The 19,445-nt window shown below is 40.9% G+C and overlaps 1 protein-coding gene across 4 annotated transcripts in view; it reads left to right on the forward strand.

Annotated features, from left to right (window-relative positions):
• Positions 1 to 19,445, forward strand: part of SORBS1 (sorbin and SH3 domain containing 1) — a 177,489-nt gene that overhangs the window by 33,101 nt on the left and 124,943 nt on the right. For all 4 annotated transcript variants that reach the window (XM_049809766.1, XM_049809768.1, XM_049809764.1 and 1 more), the window contains exon 2: positions 10,968 to 11,023. The gene's annotated coding sequence lies outside the window, so the exon portion shown is untranslated. The remainder of the gene's footprint in view (positions 1 to 10,967; positions 11,024 to 19,445) is intronic.

Here is a 19,445-nt window from a genome sequence, read left to right on the forward strand (position 1 = left end):
ATTTAAACCCTGAGTGGAAGAGATGTCTGGAAGGACTCTCTGAAGCTCAGTGAGGACTGGATCGCCCGTATGCATCTTAAGACAAGTCCTTAGAAAAGATTACCTAGTCACTGTGCAGAGGAGCAGGCCTTTGCCGGGCCATGTTTCTCAACAGTTATTCCTTGGCTGAGTAAATAGGCCCTTTGAACAAGTACCAGATTTGACAACTGAAATAGTGTTTTTCATGCTTTCAGGCTCAAGCACAAACTCAAGCCCTCAAACTTGCATCTGAGAAAATATCAGCAATCAGTTGTGTTTCCTAAATGAATGGGGTTTGTGTTCCATGCTGTTGTACCTCTTCAACTATCCTCTATACCTCCTTGGTTCCATATACGTTTTTAGTTACTTTCTTGGACCTCTTTTTATTGCTTGGTCCTTTATACACCAGCATGAAGAGAATATTAAATTCTGCCACTCTGATGGGGTGTCATTTTCATCTTTAGTTACATAAACTCTTTCTATATGATTACTCAATTATTTGTATTGTAATAGAGTCTAGACTTGTCTCAGTCATGAGTCAAGGTCTCCTACTTCTAGGATTTTCTCAAATGCAAAACAGAGAGACTGTATTGCCCATTATAAAGACCTGAGACCTACTTTGACCTATACTGCTTTTCATGTAGAACTAATATGAAATTACTATTACGTACAGTTCCATCGGTTTTGAAAGCGGATTATAGTGCTAGCATCTGAGAGTCAGAAAAGGCATAAAGTATGTCTGCTTCACCACTTAGTTATTCAATATCGCAGCTGGAGATGGGGGAGGCTGTAGGCAATGTACTATCCCCGGGTGACACAAAAGATTTCATTTGCCTGGGGCTGCCTCAAGCTGTCACAGGTGTTCTTTCATTTACAATAGCTCCCTTAAAATATAAATGACTGCATTTATTACATCAGCTCTTTTTCCTTCTTTGGAATACCCCAGCTAAAGTTACATTACACATAACAAATGTTCTTGCTCCCTTGAGAATTAGTTTAATTACTGATGTAGGTGGGTAAAGGATCTATCGTGTCTGAGATGTTAATTTTACCAAGCTTTAATTAAAAGGTCAAGTGTGAAAGGCTGCAGAATACCTCCCACTTAAAGATGCTGAATAGAATGGTGGGGGATAGAAGGCACTGATACGATGATGTTTTTACTGTCTGTAGGAGTATCGACTTTCCTTCTGCATCTCATTACAATGAGGCTGGCATCTGGAAATACATGTCAACTTTTATTCACTCATTGTGTTTTCTAACTTTAAAGGCTTTTTCTGTCTGGAGTTTTTGAAGCACCAAACCAGCATGTCTCTCCTTTCAAAGATGAGGGTCATGCCTAGGTACAGGTTATTTCCATTAGAAATGTCAGGACCACATCCTCTTGCCCAATGTGTTTGAAGAACAGGGCTGTGATTATCCTATGCCACTGTGCTCTGACACAAGGGAGGATGTGGAGTGCATGTCCACCAGAGGATAACAGGAGCTATCATCTCTGAACACCCATTTTTTTCCTCCTTATGTCTCACTGTGAGTGTGGGCAAAATTCCTTTCAGCATTTAATTTGAAAGCCTTGTTTCTAGCTAACTCAAAAAACAAGGAAATGGACTTGGAAAACATTCGGGAAGAAGATTGGGCAGGCAGAAGGAAGGAGTGTCTCATAACAAGATTAGAGGAAAGTATATTGTAAGAACACCTTGCAGTAGGGTGGCCAAGACATTGCCAACTGAGCTTGTTATGTTTGCCCTTGCAGCTGGAGCAGCAATGGCGTATATAAAAGCAGGCGTTCACTGGCCAACGTTTGAAGGTTTTCTTGAGATCGACCCGTTGTGCTTTCAGAAAGACTAAGTGACCAAATAAAGCAGTACTGTTGCTCTCCAAATAGCTGTAAGGAGAACAGTTTGTGATTTTTATTAACATCTTTTTCATTGCTTACTGTCTATGTGCTGATTCATTAAGATGTTCTTGTGATGTGACACAGAAAGTTTCTTTTCAGAAACTTTTCTCCTTTTTCTTGTATTTTCTGTTGCTGTTTTCTCTTTTCTGTGGTGATCTCTTTCTTTTAAAGGATAGTAACAGTTCAGCTATGCCACTGCCTTCCTCCACATCCCTGGAGGAACACTGGTATAACACTGGAAAAACACAGAGTTAAATATTAACATGTACTACTGAATGTTCCCACTGAAAAAATCAGGAACATTTCCAGGCAGTGAAAGCAGACTTTCCTTTCCTGTAGTTAAGTTTTGCTGCTTAACTTTTAAAACTACAGCTTGCTTGGTCATTTTAACATGGTTAACAATTAGAAATTGGGAGTCCTCTGTTTCTTAAGTGCTCTCACCCAGGCTGCTTCTCCTTTCCAGGCAGTAGACTTAGGGGAGGAAGCTCATGTGGTGAATTAGTGCTGAAACGTATAATAAGTTTTTTCAAGGTAAGAGGTTGATTTCCTGCTCCACCACCACCCCCCCACCCCACCCCCATCCCCCTGGCTTTGGCTTGGAAATGGAAATTTCATTGCTTGCTCCTTTAGTCAAAAAGGCAATGTTAATAAATGTTGTGATTTGATATTGATGCTACAGTAACTTCTTAAGGCATACTCAGAATTGGGGTTCCTCTTGGGTTATGCAGACACATAGTTGCCTCCATTTTTATTAGCTAAGGACCTTATCAGCTAAGGCTGCAAATGTGGCATTTTCTTCTGCTGACTTGAAATGTCACCACCAGTCTCTGCTGAGATTAAAAGGAGCACAAAGGAAATGGTTTTGATGAAGAGGAGTCTTTCACTCTAAACAGTTTGATATATTCAGAACACGTATTTATTCTGTCTTGCTGGTTGTCTCGGGTGTCGAGACTTCTGCCTGAGTGCACCGGGAATCCCTGCTGAAGGTGTTAAAGCTCTAATCTTTGCAGAGCAGCTCAAATATCAGCTGTGGTGAAGTAGGAGCAGTAAAGCCTATGACCCTGAGCTGAAAGGGCTAGATGGGTTAATATAATGTTTGTGGGGTGGTATTGCTAAAGCTTCTCTCTGTATGTAAAAACTATGCATGATGATATGGACTTAATCTTTCAGAAATAAAATTATGGTTTTTGTTTTAATTCCAATTGCATGCATTTGTGCAATAGCATCCTAAAGTGAGAGAGTTCTTGGCATTTGCATGAGGCACGTGCTTCTGCCCACAAACAGCCAGTAAGATAAGTCAATAAAAACAAGCCATGCAAGGCATGAATTGCTTAGAGGTGGAAGAGACCTATTAGGCTATCTAGCCCTCCCGCATACCAGTGAAGAATTGCTTCAACTGGATTTGCTTTAGAGGTCAGATGAATAGCTAAGTAAAACACAGGATCACATTTTCTGTATGATATGGTGGAAGGCCACCTATGCTTCAATTTTTACACGTGTCTAGCTTTGAACCTTGTAAGCAGCAATATCCCAGAGAAATTTTTTCCAGGCTGTTTTATTTAAAGTATAACAATGGTCTGAACAGAAACCATTCTGATTGCACAGGTGTGCAGTTTTGCTTTGTGGGGTGATTTTTATCCCATCAAAGGAGAACAAGAAGAAAAGGCAAAAATCTGTGAGTATGGCTATCTATGAGTGTGTGTGTGCGTGTGTGTGAGACACAGAGCAAGAGGTCTGTCCATGTTATATCAATCTCACAATCATGTTGTGAGAATAAAATGACTACTCTGCCTGACTGTAGGGAGGGAATTTTACAAAGGCAACACATTGCAAAGAGAACAAAGGCCTCACTGCGTTATGGCTGTGTGCGACACACTGTTAACGTTAAAGCAAGCTACCATTTCCTATTAAAGTAGTGTCTCGTGTGTTCATGAAACAGAGGCTGTAATGCAAAGTGATTTAGCTCACTGCGAGCTGATGCATCTAGTTCTGGCATGGACATAGGAGGTCTTTGTGGTCAAAAAGGCAGAAAAACATGTTGGTGCTAGTGTTTTAAGCAGCTTCATCTGGTGACTGGTCGGGGAATTGCAGGCACATTTGTTTAATTGCATTAATTTCTTGCATTATTCCCCTTTTGTCTGTTATTGTTTCCTTACCAGTATTTGTATTTGAATAGAAAAAGAGCTCTGTGGTAAATTATGTGCATGCCCCACTTCTTTCCAGGCCTGGCATGTTTATATATACAAAGAATTATGGAGGAACTAAAGAGAGGACCAAAGAAGCTCAGAAATTCTTTGGAAAAGCTTGTCAGATTTTTAATTAATGGGCATATAGCAGGGGGAGTGAAATCTGGTGCTCAATACCATAATAGGCAGTGCAGTGCTTCTGCCTCTCTCTGTCATCCTTAACAGATTTATTTTTGGTAATGAGACATTTATCTCCTTTGCATCTATTAAAAGCCAGTTCTAGTGTCAAAAATCAGTTGGAAATAACATGAAGAAGTTTAATGGCAAAATGTGTTTCTTTTGGATGCTTGTCACAGCTCCATCAAATCCTGGGGATCCTTTTTCACTTTATTTTGGTGTATTTTTTCCTTGCTGCAACTTGCTTTTCTGGATGATTTAGGTGTTTTTCTGATAGCACCAAATAATGGTGTGAATATTTAGATGTGTAAACAGGCTTAATGGAATTATTTTCAGGGCAATAATTAATATACTATTGGTATGAATAATTGTTTTTCAACACTTTTCTGTGTGTGGACCCTTTAGGACTTTTTGTTAGCTGCAGATCCCTGCCTAACTGACTTAAGCTAATTGAAAGCAGACTTGCTTTTCTTCGTGGGCATCCTTGAAGCAGTCCACAGAAAACCATGTGTGAGAGTGGCAGCCTGGTTGAACTGACTTGGTGGCATAGAGAAGGAGTTCACACAGAAGAAGTTGTGGTAAAAGAATGCCATTAGTCAAAAAGTGGGCTCTGCATGTATTTCTGGTCCTGATGCAATTCAGTTAGGAAAGTATTTTCACACTAGTGGACTGAGTAATTAATGTCATACTTAAGCAGGTCAACAAGCAGACCACTTTCCTTAATCTGTCCATAGAGAAGCTTGTGTGGGCTCTAGATTAATGCAATGGGGGTTTTGTAGGCATTTGTTTTAAATCCTGTGGGATATATTAGATGCTTTTAATAGGTCTTCAAACTGTTCTATAGCATTCTGCAGGTGGGATGTAATTTTCCTAGCGAGATCTGAAGTGCTTGACAACTGGTGAAAAAAAAACTGCCTTCTTTTAGGTTTGTAAATAATATTTCGTTAAAGAAGCTGTGTGGTGCCTCTGTGCACCTCCATTTTGTTAGCTATAAAAGAGGGGAAATGGCCAGGATATCAGAAAGGCTTACTGATCCGAAGTGACCTAGAAGCTTATTTCAGGAAGTTTATTTTCAGAAAGCATTGAGTATTCATACTTTAAGAACCTTTTAAAGTATTTATGATTCACACTAGACACTCCTCTCAGTCTTAGTTAAAACCCATCTCAAGAGGTGACATAAGACTACATAGATTGATGCAAGGAATGTTTTGACTTTTTAGCTGATAAAGTGCTAATTATAAGAACTGCAACCCATCTAGTAACAGAACAACAGCTAACAAACATTGAAAGGTCACTATTCCAGAAGAGTTACATCATCCAGCTCCATGGATGAAACATCTTTTCCGTGGAAGAAATTGCATCCTACATGGAAGGGATTCTCTTCTGTACTGTACCAATCCTACAATTGTCCTTACCTATCCATTTCCTTTCACTCTTCCGTTCTTGCACAGAAAGTATTCTCCTCATTTGGCTTCTGCTGCAGTCCCTATGTCTATGTACTATAACAATGCTACCCTTTCTTCCCCCTGTTCTCTTATACGTGCTTTTGAACAACTCTGGTTGCTAGGATTACAGTCCTCATAAGGCTACAGGGGAGGAAAAAAGTGTCTCTTCATCATCAGCTTCCTTTTGCAATCTTTCTTTGCATTACTTAAGTAATTTTTTCCAAAAGCATGTTTGTTTTAAGACCTTTTCACAGCAACGCTGCTGCCACTGCTGCACTCCTTGATGGTCTTCCTGGCTTTCGGTTTAAAAAGTCATGGAAAGTGACTAAGTTGGGGAAAATTATTTCATTTCATTGTATACTGTGAGTTAAACCTTCAGTACCTTGCACAGGGACTACTTTCAATCATGATGAAAAGGGACAAGTGCTCCAAAATGGCAGAGGCAGTGACACTTTGTTCTGTTCCCTCTCCTTCCTCCCTTCTCCCCTGCACTCAGGTTTTACAGATGTGGATGCTGACTCTGTGATGCATCATGTACACTGCAGAACTGGGCATGTTTCTCCTTCATAGGAGGTGTGTGGAAAATGACAGCCTTCACATTCTTTCAAGTGGCACAGCAGCCATCCTTTGATGTGCCACACTAATTTTTGCAGGCAAGAATTGACACTTAGTTAGTTAGTTAGACTCTTGTGGGCAGAAGGATGGCTATATGTGCTCTTTGTTTTATAAGAAACATATGCGTCTGTATAGTGTGAGCACTGAATATTTTTTTATTATTATTTTTTTATTATTTTTTTTTTTACACATGGATCCTGTTTGTCAGCATGCTTGAGCTACAGAGTTCAGCTCAAGAAAGTTTCAGTGCTTGTTCCAGGGACCTTACCATAGCATTTCCCTGAAAGAGTTTAAAAAGTGCAGTCATTCCAGAGTCTATGTAAAACCTTAAGTTTGAAATGCCTTCATAGTGCTCAAAATAGTACAACATAGTACCAAGTTCTCTGGAGCCCACTGGACCTGTTTCACAAGGCAGGAGCTTATTTTTGAAGAATCTGTGTTCCCATGTTGTGTTAACACTTTGCCTGAGATATTCAGGAGTGAGCTGTTTAATAATAATGCTACAGTTGAATGATCCCTCTCAGTCGAAAGACCTGGCATGCAGCTACAATGAAGAGTGAAGTTTTGAACAGCCTGGCACTGATCTTTGCATCCCAGCAGCCTGGCTGACCCCTGCATTGCCTTCAGCACCCTGTGAGAGTGGGCAGTGCTGAAGTCCTGCCTCTCTATCTCTGAGCCATGTGCTCTGGGGGAGGAAAGGGCAAGGGGCAGGAAGACACATCGTCCACCTGAAGATACAATGTCATTAGAGAGGGACAGGAATTCAGCAGTTGACACTCAATGCAGTAAATTCAGGACAATATTCACTCCATCAAAATCAAAGAAGAACAGGGAAATGTTCTTACCCTTTGTCACAGAATAGCTCATATTAGGGTACAAAACATCTCTTTTTAAGCATCCTCCTGGGTTTTGCATACAGCAGACTGTCCAGATTTGTCGGATATGTTCTCTCTGCCAGGTCTTCTAACTTGTTTCTGCTTAAATGGTTAACAGGTGTGGCAGAAGTACCAGCTGGGAAGTTGAACAGAGCACAAGTGAAAAGCAAAAAGCTTATGGTGAGCAGCAATTAAGCAGCACTGCAAAAGGTGGTTTGGGAGGAGGCAATGGAATGAAGTAGTTATGAATGAGATTTCTGCATGAGATGCAGGGAAGGTTGCCCAGAATATCTTCTTCTACCTCCAGCAACTTCCAGTATCACAGAACCTTTATTGATGGTATCTAGGATATATACTTTTGCTGCTCCTACCTGGATATCCAAACATTTCACCCTTGTAAGTAATTCAGAAAATTTACTTGAGCCCTAAAATAGTTCCTCAGTCAGAACATATATTCTGTACATTTTGCATACTACTTAATTTAAAAGTTAATAATTCAGATACTGTACTCTCATCTTGCTCAAGCTGTTTGGGAGCTGCATGGCTGCCACTTAACCAAAAGTTAGACCATTGTGCTTGCCAGAAAGGAAATCTGTGCATTTTTCGCCCTCACCAGACCGTTTTGCAGGGAGCGGCTGGCATCCTGGATACTGTTTCTTCAAGCTGTAAATCAGCAGTTTAAAAGCAGAATTTCATTTCACTTTTACTGCCTTTCTATGTTAGGAATGTAGTTGCAATGTGTGCCTGATCCTCAGGGATATCCATAGGAAGCATGTGTTAGTGATTGCACTTAATTGGACTCTCAAAGAATTTTTCTTCCATTGCAAATCAATGGAAACAACAGTCCTTTGGTACTCTGAAGTAACATCAGATAAGAATGGTTCATGTCAGAGTTGCTTATCTAATGGCAACATATACTATTACTGGTATTCATAATAGTGTTTGCTCCGGTATACTTAGGCATTTTGCTGTCTTGTGGTGTATGGAAAGTCCATGATTTTCCTTGAGCAACGTTGCTGGAATCAGGGTATATGTCTCTCACTTACTGTTCTCAGCCTTTGACTCTAGCAAAAAACATCCAGGACTTTTTTTGGAAAGAGGTCTGACTTTTTGTTTTGTTTAGTTTCTGTTTTCAGAGGCATTTATTTGTGCAGTGTGGCTAAGTGTAGGGCATGATTTGAGTCAAAAAGTTTTTGTGCAGGTAAACAATCCAAGTTTGACACATTACAGGAAAGCTGTAGTCAGCATTTGCCCCTCATAAATTAATACAGCAGAAGAAAAAGTGTTAACCTCTGTGTTTTCCATAACAGCACCAGCATTAGAGCATAAGATACGTGTTGGATAGGGGATTTGATCCAGAGTGAGTATAGGATAGAAAGGGAAGATACAGCTGTGCCATTGCTAGTGTCCCTCTCTTTTTTCTTTATTAGAGTTCGTCTATAGGTATGTCAGCACATCATAGCACACAAATCGGGTAGAACAGTGTTACTCTTCCTGCTTTACAGACCGTGAGTGAGGAATTAAGAGCTGAATGCCACAGGAAGACAGGCAGCTGGGTTAGGCAATGCAGGCAAAATGTCTCAGCTAGTGAAAGGGGCTTTAGGGTGTCAATGGTACCACATGATATCCGATCAGTATACCGAACAGTGTTATGGCATGTTTATGGGTTCCACTAGCCAGTGTGGTGGGCTTGATCTATTGACTCTTGAGGTCAATGAGGCTCAAAACCTGAGGAGATGGGCTGAAGAGGGATGAGGTATTCTAGAGCCCTAGTCCTTACTTCTGGGTTCAAGTAGCTGGTAAAGCGGCTTGCTTTCTGAGAGGGAGGAAGAGGGAGGAAAGTTGATGGCAATTTTACTTACTCCCTGGAGCAACATTGTGGGAAGGGAAAAATTCCTCACTGGCTGAAGTACCCATAGGAACATATCAACACGTGCATAAATCTTGTGACTGAGAAAGGAACAATAGGACAGAAAAGCCCTGGTGTGCTGTGCATGTAGAGTAGAGCAGCTCCCCAGAAGGGCTTCTACTGCATAGAACCATGGACTAATATTTGATGTGAGGGGTTACCTGCCAGTGTAGGCAGGAGCCCTTCCCAGTCACAGAAGGTGTGTTGGAGAGGTGTTGGATTTTTCCCTCCTGCTTCAGGACTACAGCTGTCCTGACTCACACCTCAAACTTCCAGGGTGAGAAAGGGAAGTTTGGACGTGATGTATCCAGCTGAATGAATACTTCTCATCCTATAGTGCCCTTCCCAGTGGGGAGAAGCTGGTTTCCCCATCCACAGGTACCTGCTGATCTACCATTTGAGAAGCAAAGAAAGAAGCACCTTCTTCTGTATTGAGAATAGACAGCTTTTCACTGAGAGTATACAGAACGTTTAAATGTTCCCTTATCAGGATCCAAGTACAATGATGATGCAAAACTGTGAGCTCTACCTGTCCTGAAGCTCTGTAGCATGGGGTGAAAGACAGCTTGGAGCATGGGCCCTGCTTGTGTCATTCCCACTGGACTGGGAGAGTATGAGTTGAATTCTGCCATTTGCTGGTGTTTCTAATCACTTGTCCTTGGTGGCAGCAGCAGAGAATTAATTTCCCAGCTGCTATTGCCTGCTCTTGAAAACATGTAGAGAAGTGCCTGTTGCACGTGGGGAGATGGGCAGGTGAGTTCCCTTTATATGGCCTTAATGAGGTGAGAAAAACCTAGATTTAACCTTCAGAGATCCTGAAACTGCATCTTCTAGAGGGCTTAGGTCTCACTGAAATACTCTAAATAGCTTTTGCAGAGCTGTCTTTCTGTGCAGCTCTGCTCCCAGTTGATTCTTAGGGAGACCTGGAAGAAGACATAGGCAAAGACCAACCTTTTCAGGCAGGAGGAGGCATTTCCCTGAGAGACTGCAAAATGGAGAAGCAGCAGCAGCATAATGTCCACAGGCAGGAGCTGGCTCTGTGGCACACCCACTGTACCCCTATATATAGGTATCCACAGGCTATGTCCTTGGCAAGTAGGAAGACACATGACTAAATAGCGATGGCCAAAGTTGTAAAGCAAACTTCTGTACATGAGAACTTTTGTCCTAGTCCTGACTCATGTAACTTTGTATTAAACACAACATAGTAAGAGTAGTGTTAGAACATTTGTATACATCAATCAAGCTATCCTTTATGTGACAAGCTAGAAGAATTTAACTATTTACCAACTTCCATGGTATTTTTAGAATGTTTAGAACACTTGAAAAAATTAAAAGATGATGGGTAGAAGTTACTCTGTATGAGTTGCATACAGTGTTTTTGTATTTGGCTCTATTTTAACCTGTTACGGAATCTAGTACTTTCTTGTCATCAAGTGAGCCTGTGTCTGATGTATTAGATCCAAACATATTCCTGTCTCCAAATGCTAACAGCAGCACGTTCAGTTCTGTGGATTTCAGCAGCTAAAGTGGGTGTTGCAGGAAGTTTGGCACTGTTTCTCTTTACAGAATAATAAACACAGCTGATGTTGCTTTGGGTTTCATACAGACATGGAGACTTTTGCCTCATAGAAGCTGATTCATAGACAAATAGAGACTCTTAGCTTTAAAAGATAACAATCCTAGTTGAAGTAGTGGGCTAGAAATAATTGTCAAATTTTCTAGCAGACCCCAGGATGGTGGTTTCTATTATTTTAGACTGAGAGAACATTTTATAGTTCATTTTTCTAACAGCTGCATTAGATTATTGTATTCTATAACACTTCCTGATTTTTTATTTTCCAGGAGGAGTCCAGAACATACCTGTAGAGCTGTGGCTTCTCTTTCTCCAAGCTCTGCCAAAGGTATGTACTTTGCGCACTGTTACTCTCCCCAGTATTCATCTCAAATGCAGTATGGAAACTTTCAGAAAAGTGAGTTTCAAAGCTGTTGGCAGAAGACTACTTCCTTGATTTTTGAATGCAGTATTTTAAACACAATACAAAGGTCTTCCCCAGAAAGTTGCACTGAAACAGAACTAAGCTTGAGAATTCAGGTTAATGTGTACAACAGTGGCCATCCTGCTTATACTGACTGTTGCAAGTGATATTCAAGATGGGGCTGCCTGGTAATGGATAAACACTTGGTTTCAGAGGCTCCAGAACAAGAACAGAGCTATTTAATAGCAGGTCTATACTGACTCTAAAATCATGGTCAGTGTATGTTAATTAATACAATTCCCCAGGGTTATACCCTAACTCAGTTGTCACTCCTAGGCAAATAACGTGGCATAATGGAAGCACTGTGTCCTTCCCTTGCTGAGTCTGTGAGTCTTCCTAGCCCTCTGTAAGGTCTTGTTTTCTAATGAAGCGCTGAATCAAGGTTGTACTGCTCCTCCTCAGCAGCTTGGTACCTGAAGCAGTTCTACCAGGATAATTGTTTGATGTAGAGGAAGTGCTTTCAGCAGATGTGTAAGATTTTGACCTAAAAATAGGGTAACATAGCAAATAAGAACCTGATGTTCAAAGGTTCAAAGGTGTCTTTGCTGTCTAGTTTGCTGTATAACTTGGAAGAACTGAAATAGCTTTTGTGGCGATAATTGTTAACATATGATTGCAGAGTTAAGAATAAAGAATAGTGTTTTTCTATAAATGTTAGAAGCCCATAATATAGCACGATATTTCTATATTTTTTCTGAACTAATGCAAAGAACTATGTAGCCTAGTGATTAATTTATATATATATATATAAAAAATAATGCAAAATTCCTGAGTAAAATTCTAATTTCTACTGAACTCTACATGTCAGCTTGACAGTGTCTGCCTGGTAGCAGAGAAAGCAGTGTATGATAAGGAACAGTGGGATTAAATTTTTTGTTTGTTTTTTTTGTTTTTTCTTCCTTTTGAGCAGAGGGTGGGAAGTGGTTCCTTTGAATTATCACACCACATAAGCTTTGACTGCTGCAATTTGTACTCCTCGCCGTACCTTCTAAATGTACCACCACCCCCTTGTAGCTGGAGCTGATGGTGCCCCAGGTTCTCAATGAGCCATGGGTAGGGAAGGTGCTGGTTCTCTCTTTCAGTGTCCCAAGAATCATGAACATTTTCTAGCTCTGCATTTAGAAAGACAGATATTCCCTGACCCTGTGTGAACTCACCAATGCTTTTCTCCCTCCATAGACCCCTCTTTTCAGTGTGGAAGAAAGAACTGAGAATGATTCAGAATTAATTTACACAAAGTTTTCCCAAGTAATTCTCAGCCACCCATGGGTTTTCCTGGAAGGGTTGTATACAATAGGCCTTTGTCTCCAAATGGATTTATTTATTATTCTTGAATCTAAATGCCTAGCATGACCCCAATCTTAAAGGGCTTTTTAGTCCCCAAGGCTTAGCAGTTCATCCTTGAAACCTTTTGAAGATGTGACTCTTCTGTGAATATACAAGGTATCATAAATCTGTTCAGTACTAGAATGAATGCAAATTATTCTAATGATATCTGAGTCAGAGCTTGTTACATTTTAAAGGAACTAGATACAAAGAAAAATGGCTATGAAGGAAGTTTTATGGTTTCTACAGAAATATATTTTTGTGAATTAGGTCTGGATTCCTTGACAAAACCAAGGCATGTGTTTGGGGCATACTCTCAGCAACAGGTTTGGAGTTCCTACAAGCTGTGATCTCTGAATTGATCATGTAAGATTAGTTGCTCAGTTAACTATTCTTTTGATTATTTATTTAAGTACTTGAATCTATGTTCTTTAGAGGCAAAATAAAACAATGAACAGATCTCTATCTTCTCTTTGCTTCAAATTAGTTTGCATTAAGCTCAAAGGCATTGTACCACTTGTCAAGCTGGTGATACAACAGTTATTTTAATTTGAAAATAATTTTGTGCAAACAATGAGGACTTCACCAAGAGGTTTACATTTTTCTGCTTAAAAGTGGTTTGGGTTTTTTTTTTTTTGCTGGTCTCTGATCAAGTAGAAAAAGAGTGTGGTTTTAACTTAGCCTGTTTAAAGGTCCCCTCTCCATTTTAGTTTGATTCTGCTAAGTAGTTTGGCCTTGTGGAGCACAGCTTTCATGTGAAAATTCTCTCACATGTGAGCTCTGATATTTGATGAGCTGAAAAGTTATGAAAATTATTATATCTTCACAGGAAATGTTCCTGACGCCAGTTACAATATGTAGAGAGCTGTGGCCAGGTTTTGTTGTTGGTGGTTTTTTTTTCCCAAGAGCTGAGCACTTGCAAGCGAGTGGGAATTTCTGTAAAGGGTTTAGCTTCCAGTCATATGGGGGCAGATTTTCTAAAGTCTTTCTGTTCTGATCTTTCTGAAAGTCTTTGTCCCTAACTCGTTTGCACTAAGTAGCCTTGCTCCTCCCTGCCCCTCCTTCAGAACTGTAATACTTCTCACTTGATAAATGGTGCACATCTTTCCTCCCAGAGAGGTATTAATTTACACCAAATCTGAACTCTGAAAATTGTGTTGGTTGCAGGTAAATAAATTTTGACTAGTACTGAAATCTTGTCATGCACGATCCTGAAAAGGAGAGGAAAGAGCGTTATTAGCTCATCTGTTTTACTGCCATGCTGATATAGCTGTGTTCCCTACAATGTATTTTGTACTGCTTGGTCCAATCTACGTTTAAATGACTGAAGTGGTGGAGTATTTCTCATGCCACTGAAGAAACTGTATAAAGTCCAATAGATTTCACTGTTACAGGAATTTTCCTAATAGAGTTGTCTTTTGCTTAACTTTAGACTTGATTCCATCAGGTATAGCTCCTTTTCTTTCCTAATGCACACTGACAGTTGTGAAAACCTCAATTCATCACTTAGTCAAATGTCTTTCAAGGATAAAATATCCAGAGTTTTGTTAGTGAAACTGTATTAAAATTAATAGGAAAGAGATCCTGACCCTAGGATGCAGTGTTGGAGGTAGATGGCTGCATGGGCACCATCCAGTACTCCTTGATTCAGAGCCCCTATGAACATGCCTCAACAGTGATTCTTTATATCCCTGGATTTCATGTCAACGGTGCACAAATTGTTGAGATTATGAGATAAGACTTGTCATCACCAGCTTCGCCATTAGGAGCAATCTGATACAGAGAGAACAAACCCCAAAGATTTCTGTTTGTACAGGTTGTGGAAATTTCTGATGTGGTTTGTTTGTCTCCCTGAGCATTAACCTGAGGCTAGATGACATGAAGGCCTGACACTCCTGCTGCCCTGTTGGATTTTCTTCATTAGCATCACCATATTTTATTCATTAGCCCTGAGGCCAAGACATCATACATTCCCTGTTTGCTTGAGCATTCACTGTTTGTGTGGTGTCAGTGATGAATCACTCAGCTCCTGTTTGGTCCCTGAAATAAAAACTATGCATCTCATCTGCCACTGGGGTTTCTATTTCACAATTAATTCTACACAGGACATGATACACTCAAACCCAGAGAAAAATCATGCCAAGAGTGGTGTGAAAAATGGACACGACCGTTCTAGACTCTTCAGCCGACATTAAAGAGAAAGCTGAGATTTGAAATATTTGTTTAAAATTTTGTTAACATGGGGGTTTGGAGAAAGATAACATAAAGGAGATAAGGCACAGTGGTTGTAGCTGAGCACAGCCCCACACCCATAGTGCTGAGCTCCCAAACTCTATCCTGATTCAAACATGGCAAGAGTAGATAGGGCCATTTCCAGTGCCTTTATGTTTCATTAGACCACTTCAACTGTTGCATCCTTTAGCTTTGAAACTGCAGTGTCACCAAACTACTTTTTTTTTTTTTTTTTTTAATTCTAGAAGCTTCTGACAGTCAGCAAGGATTGTATCCAAACAGTCAGCAAGGATTGTATCCAGACAGTCTCACTGAGTATTAGCACACAGCTTGTTCCAGCAAATGCATTAGTACCTATTAAACATTTATACAACAGCATAAAGTTAGACAAGGATTCACAAACGTAAGACCTGTTCTTTGCTCTATAGAGCCTCCAGTCTAAATCATGCCTAGATGATGACATACAGCACAGCTGCTTGTAGGAGGAAGGGTGAGAAATGTTTGAAGGAAAAGTGATTTCTGAGAAGATGGTGACTGGAGAAGGGGATTTGCAGGTCTAGAAACTAACAAATCAGAAGGTGTAAAAAGAGTGAAAATACGAATTGAAGCAGTATAACAAGTTTAGGAGGTAGTAAAGAATGGAAAAGAAATTGTTAGCTATGAGATAAGCTTGAATATGCAATGGCCAGGAATGGATAGGAAAATTCCCTCTTGCCACTTTTTAACATTCAAGCAGAGATGGCTTCAGTATCCAGATCTGATTGAAAGCATCTTGCAGATTTTGAGGATGAGACACTTTGGGTGTCTTTCTACTAACATTCTCTGCATACCAGCAGAGTGGAGTAAAGTCTGCGGAAGTCTCTGTCTTGAAAAGCAGTAAGTATGGTTTCTTTGGTCTGCCCTGATCAAAATGCAATGTTCCTTCATTACCTATTGGGCTTCAGAGCTCTGCGCTTCCCCCCTCCATGCTCCACCTGGGAAGCTTCTTTTATTGATTTGATGCTTCCAGAACTAAATTTCTTTTCTCTAGGTTAATACTGAATTCTTGAGGCTTCTCGCAGATTTCCCTTTCCTTTTTTTTTACAGCAGTGGCAAGGAATTTAAAAACAAATGGTGGTACAGATGTTTTTATCTGTTGCCTGGAATGTGTCCAATATGGGAACTACAGGAAACTACAGGAAACGCTGCATAATGACCTTCCAGCCAAATGGAATCTCAGTAAATCTATAAGTCTCGTGGACTGTATAGGAAGAGAGAACTAGTGATATTATTATCTGGGACTGACTCTGAGCAAAGCTGTCTAGGGTACTAGATAGCCCTAAAAAAAAAATAATAGTGAGGTCCTCTCTGGTCTGGAAAACCAAAACTGTTGAAGAGAAAGAGTACATGAAACAGTGAGATAGTTGGTGTTGTGAAAGAAGTGGCATCAGTTGCTACTTTTGCTTCTTTCTGTCTGTTGGCAGCATTGGGAGCAGCAGGGCTCCACAGCAATTTTGACACAGCCAGATTCATCACTGAAGTACATTCGATCTTGCCCATACTGCTGGGAAGCTTTTCGCCAATTAAAACTAATGAGTGCAAGTTCTTAGTAGTTCATAAAAATGATTTCATGGCAGTGCTACAAAATTATGCAGGTTTCTGGCAATTTTGTTTTCTAACAAAATTTGTGGTGCCTTGAGGTTTCATCTGAGATCTGGGCATAGTGCAAGTATAGTGAATGACTCTGGGTATACAACCTTGATATATGTAGCATTAATGTAAACTTTTGCCTGTTTATGAAACACCAGAAGATGAAGTGACTCAGCTCAAGTCCTGGAGAGAGACTCTGGGTAAGTCTGGAAATGAAGTGAAGGTCTTTGCCTAGGGCTTTTTAGTGCCTATGTGCCCATTTTGTCCTTGCAACAAATCTGCATGTGGCATTTGGAAAGCCGAATTTTTCTTTGCCCAGCACTGCACTTAATGTTCTCAGACCATTACACTTCTCTTTGCTTTCCCTCATCCCCACAGTCACTTTTAATGTACAGATATCAGAGACATTACCAAACATTTGGCTGAATGCAGCAATTTTTATCGGAGCACTCATGGAATGTGGGAAATCACACGCTGGAGAACTACTTGCACAGAGACAGCAAATTCAGGAGTAATGCTGTCAGAAAAAGGACATCCTGTCACTAGCTTTTGTTCTCTGACACAGTTGCCAGCGAAGTGAGGGGGCCAGTGACACTGTCTGTCCTGCCTGCTGACTCTGCCAGCTTAAGTCCATTTGTGAGCAGTTCTGCAGTGTGACAGGTATCACAGCTGCAGGACACAGAGAAACAGCACAGCTACTGGGTACTCCCTGCTCAGGACTGAGACCAGAATCAGTATTTTAAAGAATGAAATTCCTGTTGACAAGTACTTTGTGGACTGTCTCTGTGTAAGCCTCCATCCAGAGGGCTTTGACCCTGATTTGGACAAAATCTGCATGACTTCAGTTTCTAGTTTCAGGTTTCTGGGTGCTTGGGTTCTTCTGCTGATCTGATCTGTTGGCTGCTGCTAGCACTTCATAGTCTGATGCTTACCCACTCCTTGGGGTAAGGCTGGCTGGCCAGCCTGCGGAGTGTGGTTATGTGCTCCTTTTGTAGACTGATGACAGTGTTCAGGCCTTGGCCTAAAGAGAGTAGGCCTGCTAAAAGAAACATAATATTGCACAGGAGGGGATGGAAGTGCTGCACCTGTCCCTCTCCCCACAAACCTTATCTCTACATATGAGCGAGCAGAAGTTGTAGTACCCTAAAATCGGGGTTACAGTACGAGTCCCACTGGAATGTGTTCCTTTTAGGTTTGATCTACAGATAACATAAGCTTGTGAAACTGGCTTGAATTGGCCTGATATTGAAACCAATTTTGTAAACATGAAGCAGAGCAAAGGTAATTTGTATAAAAGCCTACTGCCACTGCAGGCACTGGTGCCAAGGAAAGACAGCTGCAGAGAGAAAGGTCACAGACAAGGGGGAGGGGACCTGCGAAGTACCTATAAACTTAAGATTTATATCTGTAAATAAGACTTAAGTGGCAGCTAGAAAACAGGGGGATGAGGCAGAAGTGAAAGTGGTAAATTATGCAGATATTAATCCTGCTTAACAAAATATTTCCAAGAAATAAAAGTTCGTCCCTGGAAGAAAACTAAAAAGTACCAAAGCCAAAGCTGACAGTCTGAAGGTGAAATGGGAACCAAAGGCTGTGCCAAGGTTAAACCTTCTTGTTTTCTCCTCCCCATGTATTATCATAGGGGAAAACCCAGAGACTGCTGTTTTTTTGCCTGCCCCAGAACCAAGCTGGGGAGGTTGATTAAGGGATGCTTGCACTATTTTAGGATTGGATCTGAAAGATCAAGGAGATAAATTGTTACTTGCATTGGAACAAGTGGGGGTGGGGAAGAAAATAAAGAGTGAAACACAGGGGAAACATCTGCTTTTAGAAATAAGCTTCAGCAAGAGGGAGGGAGAAGCAGCTGTGCTGCATGCAGGGGACCACCACGACTGCACTGAGAAACAGGAGGGAAGAGAAGGCAGAGCTAGTGATAAGGCATCTGCCAAATCCAAGAGACACAGGGAGGACCCAGACTTGCAACTCTGTGGCTGAGACACCTCTCTAGACTGAAAGTGAAAATTTGGAGTGTCTCTGGGTAAGTACACTACCTTTAACCTGGACCCAGCTCAGGGAAAGGAACAGAGTGCTTTGGACTTGTGCTGAAAGCAGCATAGGTGGTCAACATACAGAATCATTTATCAGAAATGGTGTGCCCTTCATGGAGGGGAAGATACCACCCTATAATCAGGAGGGAAATGAGCTGTCTGGAGAACATTAAGCCAGCCAAAGAGGGAAAGTGCTATATTAGGCCTTCCAGACTCTGCTTTTTCCTGTGCCAGAGGTTCTTTAGGTGACCTCAAGCAGAGCATTTAAGAGTAAATTCAGACGTTTGGTTGTAGGTCTTCAGAAGTGCCAGGTGCATTGAAATGAAATACATGAAATACAATCATACTTGTTTCCAAATACCTGGTTTACCTGAACCTGATTTGTTCTTTTAGCTTTTACTTCGTTGCACTAAACTGTAAAAGAACTTTAAGTTCTATGGAGCTGTGGTTTCATGACTGCTGTAAATTGATCCAAGTCCCGGCTGTCGCTGGAAGAATACGCCCCTCTCTACCCCTACCCCCACTTCACCCTTACCTTGTGTTAGCTCTAGTGTTGATGGGACATGATCAGGTAAACTGAGAACAAATCCGGCTAAAAACTTACCCAGCAAAGAAAAAATGGTGCCTCAATGACCTGGGGAAGCTGCTTTGTGTCTTCTCAAAACAGGAGGAATGCCCAGCTGCAGCTTTCCCAGAATTGCTGATTGGTTTCTTGTTTGTGACCCTGAGGCTTCTGGTACTGATAAAGGCTTTTGGATTATGTAAATCAGCAATCTGATCAACTGTGGCATCTCCCAGGTCCTTTTTTCTGGAAAGTAAATTTTTTTCCCCTACATTGCTGAAATTACACTGTCCTTGTTTCTCTGGTTGTCTGACTTCATATCCTTTTCATGTTGCTCACAGGAGACTGATCCAAAGCCCATTGAAAGCGATAACAGGATTCATGTTACTGATAGCAGACTTTGGGTCAGAAATAAATTAATTTTTTATTCCTTTGGGTTTTACTGTTTATACTCCACAGCTCAGTTTCTGTATCCCATGGTATATCATTA

Source organism: Accipiter gentilis, chromosome 9 (assembly GCF_929443795.1).
Source record: "Accipiter gentilis chromosome 9, bAccGen1.1, whole genome shotgun sequence".
Taxonomy (NCBI): Eukaryota; Metazoa; Chordata; class Aves; order Accipitriformes; family Accipitridae; genus Astur; species Astur gentilis.